This window comes from Anabrus simplex, chromosome 1 (assembly GCF_040414725.1).
Source record: "Anabrus simplex isolate iqAnaSimp1 chromosome 1, ASM4041472v1, whole genome shotgun sequence".
NCBI classification, from domain to species: domain Eukaryota; kingdom Metazoa; phylum Arthropoda; class Insecta; order Orthoptera; family Tettigoniidae; genus Anabrus; species Anabrus simplex.
In genome coordinates this window covers 1151320877-1151333895 of record NC_090265.1, presented here as the reverse complement: position 1 = coordinate 1151333895, position 13019 = coordinate 1151320877, and the positions used below count along the sequence as shown (strand labels likewise).

The 13019-nt window shown below is 38.8% G+C and overlaps 1 pseudogene; it reads right to left on the bottom strand.

Moving 5' to 3' along the window:
* Nucleotides 1–1048: 1048 nt before the first annotated feature.
* Nucleotides 1049–1934, bottom strand: LOC136858291 (uncharacterized; annotated as a pseudogene).
* Between the last annotated feature and the right edge of the window lie 11085 nt (nt 1935–13019).

Here is a 13019-nt window from a genome sequence, read left to right as displayed (position 1 = left end):
AAAATCACTCAAAAAGTGGTGCACTGATGTCTTGTGCTGTGCAGGAATGCAATGGAGCAGAGAAAATTCCAATATCATCATAAGTGTATTACAATAGTACATGCAGAACGACCAATGGTGGGGGCATTATTGTATCAGCAAAGTTTGATGCCTCTCTTTCCGCAGCCCAGCAATATGATGACCATCTGATGAAAATCATCTACAATTCCAGGTAGAAAAATTATTTTCTTCAGTATCTACACTTCACTGGCAAGTCTAACCACAACGGTTAAATGATGCTTTCTGGGTGATGCTCGATGAGAAGACTGCCAAGTGCCCTCAGAAAATGATCATATCATTGCAGACAACCTGAAAGGACATGTCAGCTGCATTAAAGAAGAACCTACAGTTCACGGTGGATATGGATATGGAGAGAAGAACAATGATGGTCAGAAAATTCTCAATTATGCAGAAACCCATGATCTAGTCATCACCAATACCTAGTTTGAGAAGCATGATTCATATCTAATCACATACTACAGCAGCACAAATAGACTAAATCCTCGTCACGCACTGAGATTTTAATGACATGCTGTGTTAAAAAAAGGATTAGGAATGACTGTTGAACTTTACATAGGTTTTATTAAATAAATCTCAGCATACAGGTATGAGACACTATGTTATGTAATATGTGAACTAGGTTAACAATAAGTCAAAGAGCATTAAATATATAGCCTATCCAAAAGAGTTCTAGTATGCTACATTCCACCGGGCGAGTTGGCCGTGCGTGTAGAGGCGCGCAGCTGTGATCTCGCATCCGGGAGATAGTAGGTTCGAATCCCACTATCGGCAGCCCTGAAAATGGTTTTCCGTGGTTTCCCATTTTCACACCAGGCAAATGCTGGGGCTGTACCTTAATTAAGGCCACGGCCGCTTCCTTCCAACTCCTAGGCCTTTCCTATCCCATCGTCGCCATAAGACCTATCTGCGTCGGTGCGACGTAAAGCCCCTAGCAAAAAAAAAAAAAAAAAGAAAAGAAAAAAAAAGCTAATTTCCATATAACTAACTTCCATAGAAGTTTTATCATCGCATTCACCCCCTCCTCAGAACTGAATAAAATCCTTCAAATAAGCTGGAGGATGAGGGATGCGGCTGCTGCGATGTAGCGGTGTTTCATCTTGAGTACAGACCGGGATTCGAAGTGGACTATCAGGAGTCACAAGGATATTGACCTGTGTTGCAGGGCTCCCTTCATTGGAAATCTCAGGATCCGTGGTGGATTTACTAGGGTGTGGCACTGGTCCATCATTCGCTGTGGGAGTGTCTTCTCGTCTCGGTGCCAGGTGCCTAGTGGATACCGTAGACTCTCGGCCGTCAGGATACCGGATTAGGGCATAATCATGATTATCATTGAGGAGGGTAACTTCTTCAACAGTGGGTCAAATTTAGATTGATGATTGAAGCCATGGAGTAGTACAGTTCCAGGTTTCAGTAGCCATGTAGGAGTGAAGTAGCCATTGCTACTGCGTCGTGGTTGGCCAAACATGCGCTCATGAGGAGTAGCATTTGTGGCTGTGCAGAGTAGAGACCGAATGGCGTGATGCGCTTCTTGAAGTATGGATTCCCACAAACTTTTATCTTTAAGGGCAAGTTGAATTGTTCTCCAGTTTATCCCATTAAATCGTTCAACCTGGCTGTTACCCTGTGGGTTGTAGGGTGTAGTGCGGCTGGTGGCCATTCCAAACGAAGCGAGAAAGTTCTTGAGATCCTGAGACATAAATGATGAGCCTCGATCCATATGTTGGTAGGATGGGGCTTCAAATGTGCTGAAAAGTTGAGTTAGGGAGGAGATGACTGTCGAGGCACTTGTGTCACAAGCAAAGGCAAAGGGGAAACAAGAAAATTCTGTCAATTACAGTGAGAATGTAGCGATTTTGAAAAATGCAACAGGGCATTTATTTTGGGAGAGGGTAGCAGCAATAGTAGAATTTGATGCATCAGTCTGAACTGTGAACGGGGCATTGTTGTCTATGCTACCAAGCACGGCATTTTCTATAGCAGACTTGATATCTTCAAAAACTTTAACGGCAGTGGCAGATACAGGTAGTGAGGCTTGGCACAGAGGTTGAATTTTCGCCGAGAAGTTTGACACAAAGGGCGAATAATGTGAGAACATGCCAAGCTCTCTACTAAGAGACTGGTGGTCACATGGAATAGGATAATCTCTGAGCGGTTTCAATCGATCAGGTTCAGGCCTAATAGTCTTGTTACTGATTGTATATCCCAAGAGTGTGATGTATTTTTGTGATGAGTAGCTTTTCTCAGAGTTGATTGTTAGATTATATCTTGGTTTGCTCCGCATACTGTGGCATCATCTCAGTAGGCGTAGGTATCCGTAAGACCTTCAACCTGAATTATCTCATCAATTACTCTCTGGAATGCTGCTACTCCATTTGTCACACCAAATGGTATTCTGGTGAAATGGAACAATTTTCCACAAGCCTCAAAAGCAGTAAAGGGGCGATTGTGCTCAGGGATGGGTACCTGATGGTAAGCACTATGTAAATCAATGGTACTGAAAACATATCTTGCCACCCGTGTAATTATATTGCTGATTTGTGGCAGGGGTAGGCACCCAAAAGGGTGAACTTATTAATTGTCCGAGAACAATCGACTACTATGCAACGCTTGTGATTAGATGTCGATATGACATGTACCTGAGCTCTCCAAAGGGAAATACTACTCTCAATTACACCTTCCTTCAGTAGTCTTTCAATTTCAGCTGCAATGAATTTCAAATCACTATCAGAATAACAATAAGATTTAACAACTATAGGTTTACAATCAGGCGATAAGTTAGAAAATAGTACAGCAGGCTTAACTTTGGCTGCCGCTAGTCCATAAATACAGAGAGGGGCTTTAGAACCTCCGAAGTCGACCTGGACAGAGGAGTGCATCTTCATTAAGTCATGGCCAATTATTAGATCACAACAGAGGATAGGCAGAACTGACAATACTATTTTTGAATAATGGTACAATACATTGACCAATGATTTTTGCTTTATGTGTGGTAGAAGCAAGACCCACTTCTACATAGGTAGGATGAATTTTTAAATTCAGTTCTCAAGCGATACAGTTGTCTATAAAGCTCAGATCACTACCAGAGTCGAGCATGCCCGAAATAAAATGTCCATTAATTATCACACCTGTCTTAACCTTAGATATTTGAGAAAATATGGAGCACGAAGTGATCACTGACAGTGGGGCAGTTTGTTTTAATTTGCAAGGTTTAACCAAGGTAAACATACAAACTGTAGCCCATTGTCAACGTTTTCCACAGGAATTGCAAACGGAATCTTTGGCAGGGCATTTGCTCCTGTGATGCCTATGTAAACCACAAAAGTTGCATTTAGAGAACGATGTTGCTGCTGTGGAATCGGGAGGAAGGACATTTTCCTCAACTGGAGAGTGATTATTTACTTTTCAACATGTCATCTGTATCACAAATAGTGTTAATTGAGGGTGAAGCATTGTCGTATAAGTGAGAATGCAATTGGGCCTGTTCTATAGACCGTGCCGGAGTGTAAGCATCCGAAAGGGTAAGCGTCGTGTTCTCTAATAAGCGTTGGCGAACAAGAGGACGGACTAATCCTCTAATAAACGCATCTCGTATGCAGGCATCACAATTAGTTTCAGCAGTCATGGATTTAAATTGACAATCTCTACTGAGAATTGTTAGCGATTCTAGATAGCAGTTGATTGATTCGTTAAGTTGTTCCCACCGAGTAAAGAGTTGATGTCAAGCGAATATTTCGTTTACCGGCTTGGCATATAAGGTCTTAAGGATAGATATTGCATCATTATATGAACGGCAACGATTTACATGTTCGTAGACTAAGCAGATGGAGCTTTTGCTCTTCTGTAGCTTCCGGAAATTCTCTTAGGAAGTTTTGGAATGTTTGGGACCAATGATTCCAGCAAGTTGTGGCTGTTGGCGAATCTGGATCCAAGTCTAGTATAGTTGGTTTCAGGTGGTGATCCATTAATCTGTTTAATGAAAATGAAAATCCACAGCCTGTTTCCAGTCATTAGACCGGGTCAGGAATGGAATGAATGAAGCCCCCATCTAGCGGCGAGGATAGGAAATGTGCCGGCTGCCGAAGCCTGTCGCACTCCTCTGGGGCAATGATAAATGACTTATAGATGAAATGAAATGTTAATGGAGAGTGTTGCTGGAATTAAATATGACAAGGAAATCCGGAGTACCCAGAGAAAAACCTGTCCCGCCTCCGCTTTGTTCAGCACAAATCTCACATGGAGTGACCGGGATTTGAACCATGGTATCCAGCGGTGAGAGGCCGGCACGCTTCGCCTGAGCTACAGTGGTATATTTGTTTAATAAATTGTATAAAAAGGATTAGGAATGATTGTTGACCTTTATGTAGGTTTCATTAAAACAAATCTCAGCATAATAGGTATGAGACTATGCTATGTAATACGTGAACTAGGTTAACAATAAGTCAAAGAGCATTAAACATATATCCAAAGAGTTCTAGTACGCTACGTTCCATATAACTAACTTCCATAGAGGTTTTATCATCACATACTGGACACTTAAGTTGTGCCGTATGAAATGGTTGCAACCCAACACAGTTATCTGCAAGCTTCATATAAAGCCACCAAAAACCACATAAGTTTGCACAGGACCAATAAGAATCAAATGAGTTATAACATTTCCATGTCCATTTTTCGTCTTCTATGTGTGAGGAATGTGTCCTGAAAGTTTGGCCACACCTTATTGTTACACCCTGTCACATCTGACAGAAACGAAATAATACAAGTTGATGGCAGGACCTGTCCAGAACATTGAAATTTAAGTATCTGGGTTATACAATCGCTGATGATGGCCAACATACCAAAGAGCAAATATGAGTGCTGCATAGATGAAATGGAAAACTCCAACAAGCGTCACCTGCAATCATCACATGAAAACAATCACTGTACTGTCATCTGTCCTGTTGCAGTCTGTGGTACTGAATGTTGGCCAATCACCAGAGAAGCAGAATATTGTATAGGCATTTTGGAGACAAAGATACTTAGATGGACAGCTGGCATCACCAAGATGTATCACATCCCCAATGAAATAATGAAACAATTTGGTATTACACAAAAAGGAGAAAGTGCAAGAGTGCCTTTAGATGATTTGGGCATGTGATGCAATCAGTAGACACCATTGACAAGAAAAGCTATTATCTGAAAGTTATTGGACAAAGACTAAATGGGCAACCAAGGCAACTGAGTGACCAAGTTACAGTGGGTAGAACAACAGAGGGAAGATGAGGAACAGTCAACTCAGTTGCTGAGGAGTGCAGAAGTAGCAGGAAAGGAAAAGGTAAGAAAGGGAAATGTAGAGTAGAGGATAGGAAAAGAAAGGTGGAACAGGGCCATGGGAGGGAGAAAAGGGAGGAGGAAGTAGCTTTTGCAGTCCTCTGGAAAGATAGGGGAGACCTGGACGGGAGGGAATCAAATGAGGTGGGTAGGTTTGAGGCTCTGGTCATAGGGGATTCCATTATTAGAAATGTGGGGAAAGTGTGTGGAGGAAAGGGGAGCAGGGTAGAGTGTTATCCAGGAATTAGGTTAAGGCAGATGTTGAGGAAAGTAGAATAAAAAGAGGAGGGAAAGGAGAAGGTGATAGTTTGGTACCAACAACATAAGGCGAAACAGGTATAAGTACCAACATAGTAGGTGATGTGTGGGCAGGGGTGTAACATCAGGGCCTGCAATGCAGGCGGGCCCAGGCCTTTAAGGGGCCCCCACAAACTCCTCGCAAATAAATGAAAATAATATATATCTAGCCTAATGTCACTCTGCACAGGAATGATCACGGTGGTTTTGTAGAATCACTCAAATTTCTTTTAAGTTTGTACATTGAGGAATTGCTACTTTGTTGCACCTAGCAGCAGTTTATTGTGTTGAGGGTAACAAAGCACAGCTGTAAACAATGCTTGCAACACCGTGACACACTCCTCACTATAGACCTGCACCAAATTATTGAAAAAATATTTACAGCAAAGAAAATTGATACCAAAATACGATATTTCAGTTAGAAAATGGTACTTTGTTGATGTGTAGTGCACCTGAGATCATTTTACGCACACATTTAGCTGAACATTTAACTTTTGTCACAAATTTATTGGACAACACATGGGCGCCCGCAGGATCTTTTCCAGGAGGGGGCACATTAACAATTTTCTTGAATATAAAAACCAATATAACGTCAGCAACATTAAATTGTTTACAGAAACTTCCAGTTATAACATATGCTAGATGACTGTCAGTAATTTCAGTTTATGAAATAATCTGGTATGATATTAAACAATTGCACATCAACATCTTTAGAATTCCAGGGGGGGGCAAGTGCCCCTCCTTGCCCCCCCCTTGCGGGCGCCCATGACAGTGTACAATGCCAGTAAGAAGTTGGTGTAGTCAGTCAACTTAGTTTCAAACAAGTTTTCTGTGCACAAAGTTAATTATATATTAGGCTTATCATTTGTGTGATTTTATATTTTTCTAACTTTATTTGAACCTTTTTAAAATCAAATAAATTATTCGAGACTTTGGTATTAGTTGTAGAGTACAGTTCTGTAGTTACTGAAACATGAAACCAATTGAAGTTAAGTGTGAACTTCTAAGTGGTGTATGGTTGGCAGTTGAGCAGTTAAACCACAGAGGCAGTCAAATAAAATCTATTAAACATTATTTTTAATAATCTTAAGATAATGAATAATCCCTCTGTTCATATAACTTGACAATATAGGATTTTACATTTTATTCAAGGGAGACCCAAATTTTTATTTTGGCAGGAGGGCCCATATCGCAATTGTTACATCCGTGTGTGGGATCTGGTGAACGCAGCCTGGGTGGAGTTTGAGGAAGCGGAGATTGTTATCAGTGGAGTACTGTGTAGGAGGGATGCTGACTAGAAGCTGATTGGGGATTTAAATGAGACTATGGAGTGGGTATGTGGGAAATTGGGAGCGAGATTTCTAGATCCTAATGAATGGGTAGGAGATAGGGATCTGTACTCGGATGGCATTCACTTGAAGTGGTACGTGTAAGTTAGGAAGTTTGTTTAGAAAGATTACCGTATAAGGAGGTACATTCAGGGAACAGGGTGGACTAGGGAGCGGTGATGACGGTACAGGAATCTGGAAGTCAAGTAGGGATGACATTAAAATATTGTTGAACTCTATGAGTATTGTAAAGAAAGGAACAGAATTAATTTAACTGATATATACTTACCAGATATTGTAATAGGAGATGAATCATGGCTGAGAAATTATATAATCGATGCAGAAATGTTCTCATGGAACTCGAGTGTTTTTCGCATAGACAGGATAGGAATAGTAGGGGGAGGAGTATTCATTCTGGTGAAAGAAGAATTTGTAAGCTAAAAAAAAGTTAAAGATCAAACGTGACATTCTAGGTGTAAGACTCATCTCTAAAGATAATAGGCAACTTGATGTTTTTGGAGTACTGTATCACTGTTAGTATCTTAGTGTAATATAAGGAAAGATCTTCATTGGGGTAATCACATAAACAGGACTGTAAATAAAGGTTACAGATCTCTGCACATGGTTATTAGGATATTTAGGGGTAAGGATGTAAAGGAGAGGGCACATAAGCCTCTGGCAAGACTGCAACTAGAGTATGGTTCCAGTGTATGGGACCTTCATCAGGATTACTTGATTCGAGAACTGAAAAAAATCCAAAGAAAAGCAGCTTGTTGATTTCTGTGTGATTCTGATAAAAGAGTAGCATTAAGAAAATGTTGCACACTTTGAGCAGGGAAGACTTGGAACAAAGGAGACAAACTGCTTGACCAAGTGGTATGTTCCAAGCTGTCAATGGAGAGATGGCTTGGAATGACATTAGTACAGTAAATTAATAAGTTTGAGTGGTGTTTTTAAAGTAGGAATGATCACAATATGGAGATAAAGTTGGAATTCAATAGGACAAATTGGGGCAAATGTTTATTTATAGGAAGAAGAGTTAGGGATTGGAATAATTTACCAAGAGAGATGTTCAATAAACTTTCAAACTCTTTGCAATTATTTAAGAAAAGACTAGATAAGGAACAAATAGGGAATTTGCCCCATAGGCGACTGCCCTACATGCAGATCAGTGGTGACTGATTGATTGATTGATTGATTGATTGATTGATTGATTGATTGATTGATTGAACAATGGGTCTGTTATGCGACATAAAGACCTCAAAACTGTAAATTTCCACTCTGATATGACAGGAAGAAATGGAGACAGCGGACCCTGCCACTAAGCAAGACCAACACCAAAGCAAAAGAAGATAAGCAAATGTCATTGTAACCGAGATTTATGCCATAAGATGAGTGATGTGGGAAATTATATAAAGTTTGTAGATACTGTATTAACTTTTAAGTCTGATGTTAAAGTGAATATTGAAGTACATACACTGAGATGAGTAGCTCAGGCAGTAGAGCATTCTGCTTCTGAGCTCAAGTTGGAAGGTTTGATCCCGGCTTAGTCCAGTGGTATTTGAAGGTGCTTAAATACGCCAGCCTTGTATCGGTAGATTTACTGGCATGTGGAACTCCAGTGGACAAAATTTCTGCATGCCCATTTCTCCAAACACCATAAAAGTATTTAGTGGGATGTAAAACCAATACCATATTTATGCAGCATAAAATACAGAATTTAATATAATAAAAGAGTTTTTGCTTATACACCTACTGTACAATAAGATCAACACTCGCCAAGTTTCTTCATTTAGCAATAAGAAGAAGTTTTTTGTCTCTTCTCTTGCTTGCCCAATATACATATTATAAATTATATTTTCATAATTTGTATCACAGTTTCATTGCACCCTCTCTTTGCTTCACAGAACATGTTCAGAAATTGTTTCGACTGTAGAATTAACCAGATCAAATTGATCACACGTCAGGCTTCTTTCTTCTATTTTCATTTTCATGTATCATGATAATGTTTTCTTCAAAGTTAAAACTTTTCTTTTTGTGGCCATTCTGAACCTTTACGCAAGGCGTTACAATGTTTACTGCCATGTTGGAATTTGTGAATGGAACGGTTGACAGTGGGTGGGGAAATTCCTGCAGTCATTTCTGAAGGTCAGTGACAGAAGGGAAGAGTAAGTAATATGCACGCCAGCCCCCAACCCTATATTATGAATGTTCAAGTGACAATCAAGATCTTAAAATATTTTGATTCTTAAAAAATCCTAGTCCAAACTGAAGTTTAAAATGATGTTATATATGAGGTATACTTGTACATGTTTCTCATATTAAAAATGGCTGAAAAACAGTTTCCTTATGAGGAATATGTTGGTACCAGAGAATACTTGAAGCTATAGATGAGGTGTTGCTGACACCAATGTTGCTATAACGAAGTACCACTCTACTTCACATTTACCAGTATCACTCTTGCTTCTGTAATTATCTCATACAAGTCTGATATTATTTTCTCCCCATCAATCTGACATAAATTGCAAATACTGTTTGGGATGCATGAGAGACAATATATGCAAACTTAGACTAGCTATGTCTGGGTACCATATCAATTAGTTCCTAAGTTAGAACTTCAAACCTTACTCGGTAAAATCAAATTTTAAAAACACATGTATCCATACAACTCAATATCAATTTCATGGCTAAAATTAAAAACAGACTACAAGCAATCTTGGAGCTATATGAAGACATCCGTCTCTTATACAAATTATAGGATAGGTTATTATTTTAGATTAGACATGCAATATAATGTACATTATGTACCATACTAAATTATCAGGGAAGAGAAAGTATACACCAGGTTCTATCGATAGTAGGCACCAAATCTTGGTTCATCACATGGGAAATAATATTATTGATTAATAATCGTTTTTTAAATCTTGACAATCTCACTTCACAATCATCAGTAAAATAATAGGAAGAATAATTGAACTATTTCTATGTACAACAACAATTAATAACAAGTTGAATACAATAAAAAGTATCTTTGGATTTGTTTAAACAGTGAACAATAATAAAATGTGATGATGGTTTTGAAAGTTTCTCTAAACATCAAGCAATAAAATGTGTGAATGTAGTTGAAATTGTGCCTTTAACGAGCAACAAACAACTTGTTAAACAGAGAGGTTTAGAGAACAGTCATGAGTTCTATATAACAGTCTTGTAATCATTTGTTAAAGATGAAAAAAGTATATTTCACACAAATATACAGTGAACATCGAAATTCTAATCTCTAATCCTACAAAGAGAATTACATTAATAAAATGAATACTTATGTTTCATATGGCACATTTATAACAATTATCAACAAATTTGTTGATTATTTTCTTTTTAACAATCAGATGAAAATTGTAAAGTTTTCAGTTATTTTTTTTCCCTCAACTACCTCTGTATCCAACAACTCTGACATCTTTGAAATTGAACATTTAACAAATCTTTGATCTTAATGCAAACAGTTCATAAAGTTCTCTGACATGCAAAACAATATCAATTGTTGGTCATTTTCCACTCATCATATACCTGGGTATCAGGACAGATTCTATAAAACTTTGCAGAACTACCACAATACAATTAAATAATTTAAATGTCAATTTAAGTATCAATTTATAATTCCATTTGGTCTAGTAGCTGCAATAAAGCAAATCATGCGTAGGATACTTTTATTTTTTACATTGGAATTCTAATGTTCTTTTATTTCATTATAATTAGTGTGGCAGCAGCTGAAAGCAAATTAAGCAAAAATATTTGGATGGTACAGTTGCTCCTGCCAACATTGCAAATTCTTAATAAAATCCCAGATTATGATAAGTGAGTCTTTGTCATTCCAGGTGGTGGCTGACCAATTCCTATGATTACATTATTTAATTTTCCATTCAATGGACTAATACTACAGGAATGCTCATTTTAGATAAGTTAGTAGAATCTTAAAGCCAGGTAATGTATTTCAGTGAGCACAGTAATCAACAGTATTTTCAGAACTGACCTTAATTTAGCATATACTATATTTTGCAATGCATGATTTAATGCAGTATACAACCATATTTCTGTATGTAATAAGTCACTAATTCCATGCAGAAAGGATTAATTTAAGAGAGTAGATTATATTATTTAATGAATGATCATAAAAAACACAAAGTAGTTTGAGAACCTATTATTCAAAACATGCTGTAAAAGACTTCAAATCATCTTCAATAAACAAGCGTAAAATATTGTTTATTATTCACAAAAGTAATGCTGGTTGGGAAGCATTTGCTTGCTGTGTTCGAGATTATGAGACCCAGCACAGACAGTTGACTTTTCAGTTTGCTCAAATGCAAGTGACCTGATTGGCACATTTAAGATCCCTACTCAAGGCAAAATTCGTGGATCATAGCACTTCTTAAGATATACTAGTGTCCAAAATTGAAGCAATAAACAGAAATCCTTTCCTTTTGTGATTTAAGAAAATTATAAAACAGTATCAGGTATAGTCAAATATAAAGTGTAAACAAAGTAAAGACTGTAAAATTATTTGTTGATTTGTTGTTGCTGATGAAAGAACAGTCACAAACCACCATTGCCTGTTTTGCCGCAAAATTTATCCATGCATCCACTGTCACAAACACCAGAACATGGATTACTTCTTCTCAATACAGAATGTGATAATCTCTGGCAGTAATACAGGACCAACAATGATATGGCATGTTGAGAATAATGTCATCAGTCTCCTTTTGTGGTATTAATGTCCATTCTTCTTGTCTGTACACCAACATTTAATCCTGGAGAGTGATTGGTAGTTAGAAAACAATTTGTCTCCCGAGAGCATCCCACATGTGCTCCATTGGGTTTAAACCAGGAGAGCAAGCAAGCCAATCTCTGAGAGAAATATCTTCTATTTACAGGAAGACATCAACTATCATCCATCAGTACAAAATCTGCACCCACAGCACCTTGAAACAAATGAATATGAGATGCCAATGTCTATGCCATAACTGAATGTTAGGTATCTCATCATGATACCTAACGGCCATCAAACCTTGCCTGTTTACAACTTCATGGAGAGGTGTTCAAGTGGTTATCATAATGCCTCCACACACCATTATTGATCCACTTCCATACTGGCCCCTTTCCACAATGTTTGAGGGTTGAAACAGTGTTCCAGGTTCTCGCCGAATGCAAATCCACTGTGAATCATTCTGAAGGCCGAATCGGGACCCATCCTTAAATATTGGCCCACTGTTTGGCCGTCCAGGTAGCATGTTGTCGACTCCACTCTAGATGGCTTGTTCTGTGCACGTGTCAAGGGTACATATACAGCTGGTTGCCGACAGTAAAGGCCTCTCAGCTTAACCCTTCTGTACACCATTTGCCTCAATACGACTGTTGGAATGGCTACTGTGACATCCAATATCAGCTGCCCTGCAGTCCTATGGATGTACTGCCTCATCCTTATGGCAAAATAATGGTCCTCTCCTTTGGATGTCATTCTTGGTCGCCCTTGTTCCGGTCTTTGGAACACACTTTCAGACTCTAAAAACTTGTATCACACCCGAGAAATCACAGAACAATGCACATTAAGCCATCTGGTCACTTAAGCTTGCGACTGTCCAGCTTCCATTTGTCCAATTAGCCTCCACTGCAGGGAGTCACCCAGGCGTCTTGTCTGTGCCATAACTGAATGTTTACACACTGAACATGGAAGTTGGATGGATATGGCAGTACATCGGCTAATATCGGCACCGACATCATCACTTCCATGGTTGTACAAAGGCATGGTATCTGCCGGGCAGAATACAGGTGTAGTATCATTTGTTTACAAGTCAGTCGAATGGACATAGAGGGGAAAGAAAATGTATGTTGTTTTAATTTTGGATACTAGTGTAGACAGATAGATAGAGCTCAGCCAGGAATTTGTTGCACTTGCACATGGGCTTAGTTTTGGTCTGCAGAATGGACTTGTCTGTCACAGTCCACCTGAGGTGTATCAGTTCAGATCGTAACAAG